Raw genomic sequence first — 4707 nt, 5'->3', positions numbered from 1 at the left:
CCCCCCCCCCCCCCCCTTCAAATAATACAATCGTCTCTGCACATGTAAATATCGCACGAACCTGGCACATTGCCCATATTTGTTAATTGTAAATTGTTGTTGTTCCATCCATTGTCAACCGCTTATCCTGCGTACAGGGTCACAGGGGGCTGTAGCCAATCCCAGCTGACATTGGGCAAAAGGGAGGGTACACCCTGGACAGGTTGCCAGTCCATCACAGGGCCACACAGCCACTCACACCTAAGGACAATTTGGGAGACACCAATTAACCTATCCTGCATGTCTTTGGATGGTGGGAGGAAGCCAGAGCACCCAGAGAGAACATGCAAACTCCACACAGAAAGGCTGGGGTTTGAACCCATGACCTTCTTGCTGTGAGGCGACAGTGCTAACCACTGCACCACCGCACTACCCTTGTTGATGTTCCATTGTTATTTTTATTTTTTTTTATGTTGTCAGTTGTATTATTTTTCTCTATTCTTCTGTTATTCTTATATAACTTGCATTTGGTTATTACATATTTAAATATTTCTACATCTATTTATGTCAGCTGTATGTCTGTCTGCATGTAGCACCTTAACACCAAAGCAAATTCCTTGTATGTGTAAAACACTACTTGGCAATAAAGCTCGTTCGGATTCTTCTGATTCTGAGTTATGTAGCGCACTTTACTTTCCTTATGAGCTGGACTTCTGTACCTTTAACAGCTGAGTGTCCCTCTGTACACTGTATAGGCTTGCACTACCCTCAGCAGGGTTTAAAACTTCAAATTTTTAAAAGCAACATCTGTGAGGGTCTGAGCATAATGAAAGTCTTGAAATAAATTAGCTGGGCCTTAGTGAGATCTATCACCAGTAAAACAATGTCTCCACTATGCCTCTAGAGTTCCTCCAGTGCAAGGCCGTTTCACTTCCTTTCCAAAGCTGATGCCTTCTCTTCCTCAGTTTATCCCTGACGACAGGCCCACACTACCTCCATCTCACACTTAATTACCATTTCATTTTTCATTTGCCTCTAGAGTTGGCCCCTGAGGTCCCCAGCTCCCACTCCAGATGATGGAGGAAAAAAATACAATCAATGAGAGCTCAACTAAAGTCATAAAATGGATGCTAATGACTTGAGTCTGTATTACCTCTGGAAAAGTGAAATTATATTGTGGCTTTTAATACCAGTAGTAGAATGTCACTGACAGGGATATACTGGGACTGAAATTCAGCCTGGGACTTTGAGACTAAGAGGCCTTTTATGTGTGCACCCGTTGGCCACAATCAGAAAATTTTTTGCACTTATTTTAATTCTTATTTAGATAGAAAGTAAACTCCTATGATCTGCCCCGTTGAGCCAATCAGCTGTAAGCAAAAATGAGGTCTAAGTCGGGAAGGCCAGCCTGGTCGCGCATCATAAGGTAAGACATTAGAAATTGAAAAATAAAAACTCTTTGACCACCGGCTGGTTCGGCCTGGAATGGACCAGACGTTTGGGAGTCTTCCCGAACTACCCAATGGCCAGTCTACCCCTGGTCACAGATAAGCTTGAAGGTGCTGCTTCTTTGTCTCTATGTTCAGAAAGAAAAACAAGACTGTAATGTTAATGTTAATTTAACTTTCAGTGTACTGTGTTTTAACATAAGTTACATAAGCTCACAGTCATTTATTTGTTACTTCAATGAACAATTGGGAGGATTTTGATAAATGACAAACCTGCTTCCAACGACAGCTTTAGAGCTGTGGTCTCAAACACACAACATTACAACATTCTCAGAAATAAATATATCAATATAGTTACGGTATTATCAAAAGCTACAGAACAGCTACTGAATGGGCCTTGAGGTGAGATTGGTTTGTCAACTAAAATACATTAAATAGTTAACTCACAGTATATGTATCATGGTGGGCATGCCGGGGCAGTGTGGATAGAACCCAAACGCAGACAGAATAGGCAGGTTGGTAAAGTTCAAGGATTTTTTGAAGCATAAATGAGCTTACAGTCAGGTGCAAACAAGCAGACCAGTAAGCAGGCAGGCAGAAACCAACAGGGCAACTAAGGACATAGAAACTAGTCAGATAGCAAACAGGATAAATGACAATAAACAAAGTAAGTAAACTGGTATAAATGCTGATGAGGGAATGAGTTGCAGGTGAGGAGTGAGTGGAGGAGACCAGAGTTCAGCCCTGACAAAACATAGCAAAATGTTTATTTCAACAGTTTATGGCTGTGTTTACTGTTCTGTCACTAGATGCCCCCCTGTGAGTGCGCACCTCAAAACTAATCCCTAGTGTGCTATGCTACAGGGCATCAAACTGTAAAAACAAAGTTGTTACTGTGGGCATTCCAAAAGTAAAAACACGAAGTAAAGCATTCACTGCAAAATTCTTGAAGGTATAGTTCCCTTTTTATGATAGCCCTAAAAAGCACTAATTAACTACCTTTATCTAACTTTAATATTGGTGACCCTGACATGTTGTTTATTAGATAAAGGCACCACCTCCTCTTTTCCACTGAGCACCATGAAAACTATGACAAATACAAGAAAAGCACACTGGATTCAAGAAAGAGGAAGAAATGAGAGGAGACCGTGCCTCCACCTGCTTGTCCCAGTGTAGAAGTATTCAGATCCTTATATTGTTAGTAAAAGTAGAAAAACTATATATGTTTAATATAAAAATACACCATAATTCGAGTATTCGAAGTTTGACTTAAAAGTACATAAGTAAATCAGCAAACTGGTTCTTTGAGTATCAAAGTGGAAAGTATCATTCGGAATATTGCTTTATAGATTATTATTATTATGGATGCATTATTGTGTAAGCAGTGTTTTACTCTAGCAATACATGTAAAAAGCTGTAAAAAGCGTGCTGTCATGTTTTCTAATCTGATGGTTTTGTGTGCCAAATCTTAATCTGCAAAGTAACTTTAACTGTCAATAAACAGAGTGAAGTAAATAGTACCGGTGTCCCTCAGAAACGTAGTGTATCATTTCTACTTCAATTGCATTGCAAGGCTTCAGCTGACAAACATGAAGATGAATGAATATCAATTGAATCTTATGAGACCTTATGTGTCCTCCTTAACAACCCAAAAAAGTTTGACTGTCTGTCTCTTCACTCAGGTCTCTGATCATTCTGTCGGCTCTCTGTGTGTCAGCTAGTAGGTAATAAAGCCCTGTGAGGGCACTGAGTTATTTCCAGAGTGTCCCTTTTGCATGGGGACATTGGAAAGAGCGGTTGTTAAGAGCTGCTGTGACGACAGGCTCAGTCAGTCCTAAACACTGGAGACATGGGGAGAAGGGTGTTTGATGAATTGGTCTGGGTCCTTGAGTCTCCAAGGCCTTGTTCCAGGGCTGCAGCAAGCTGCCAGGAAAATTCCTCTGGGGCTGCCGGAGTGTGGTAGTAATAGAAGCAAAGTACTGAGAGTCTATGTCCATGCCTGAACCATCTGGCAAAAGCTTGCTGTTATGCCTCCTTCAGATTAGACCGAGAACGGTCTCAGAAAGAAGATTTAGATAAATCAACTCTAATGTTGCCTAATAAGCAGTGGAAGGCAAACCATCTGACTCAGGGGCAGACTGCTCATTGGGAAGTTCGGGAAGACTCCCGATCGGATGTTCCATTCCAGGCCGAACCGGCTGGTGGTCAAGAGTTTTTATTTTTTCGTTTCTAAGGTCTGACTTTATCATCAGTGAACCACATTTTTGCTGAAATCTGATTGGCTCAAAGGAGTTAACTTTCCATTTGGTGCGAGTTCAGGTCTTAAAATATTCTGCACTGTTTTGCTACACCCAGGTTTGTGTGATGAGTGCAACAGAGAGGGTAAATATAAGTGTATACAAAATAATTACAATTTATAAATATATGTAAATAATAATGAATTACATTTATATAGCAATTTATCATTGAAACTCAAAGCGCTTCACAGTGAAGTGGGGGGGATTCACCTCAACCAATGTGTAGCACCCACCTGGGTGATACATGGCAGCCATTAATGTGAACAGTGTCCCCGTCACTGCACTGGGATCTTTTTATTAGGACCAGAGGGAAGACTGCCCTCTACTGGCCCACCAACAATTTAGTTTTCCTAGGAGGTCTCCCATCCAGGTATTGGACAAGCCCAAACCTGCTTAGCGTTAGTCAATCAGCAGTAGCAGGGTTTATATTGGTATGGCTGGGGTGAGAGAGAGAGAGAGAGAGAGAGAGAGGAGGCAGCCTACACAATATACACACAGAGGTACAGACAGTAAAGGTGATGTTGCTATAGACTAAATGAAAAATGGTACAGATATTTATAGTAGTGTTAGTGGTAACAATCGTAATGTTAATGATTATAATAGCAATAGGACTAGTAACAATAGTCGTTGCAGCAGAGGGTGTCGAGCAGGAACACGGGGGCAGCAGGTGACCCGCAGCCACAGATCCAGACTCCACAGCTCCAGAGCCAGAAAACCTGCAGGAAGTGATAGGAGGAGAGAGGAGAGGGACGAGAAAGCACAAGACTACCAGAAAGGGGAGAAGTTGTGTTAGTAACATCCAATAATGGGATGAGGTTGCATACAGAGGGAGAGAAAGTAGAGGAGAGAGGAGCTCAGTGCATCATAGGAAATCCCCCGGCAGTCTAGGCCTATAGCAGCATAACTAAAGGATGGTTCAGGACTAACCTGAGCCAGCCCTAACTATAAGCTTTATCAAAGAGGAAAGTCTTAAGCCTACTCTT

At 41.8% G+C, this 4707-nt stretch overlaps 1 protein-coding gene across 6 annotated transcripts in view; it reads left to right on the top strand.

Annotated features, from left to right (window-relative positions):
* rps6ka1 (ribosomal protein S6 kinase a, polypeptide 1) overlaps positions 1-4707 on the top strand; it is a 60930-nt gene that overhangs the window by 52287 nt on the left and 3936 nt on the right. The window lies entirely within an intron of this gene.

This window comes from Micropterus dolomieu, linkage group LG11, assembly GCF_021292245.1.
Source record: "Micropterus dolomieu isolate WLL.071019.BEF.003 ecotype Adirondacks linkage group LG11, ASM2129224v1, whole genome shotgun sequence".
Lineage (NCBI taxonomy): Eukaryota > Metazoa > Chordata > Actinopteri > Centrarchiformes > Centrarchidae > Micropterus > Micropterus dolomieu.
The sequence above is the reverse complement of the archived record's forward strand: the minus strand, read 5'-3'. Positions and strand labels throughout refer to the sequence as shown.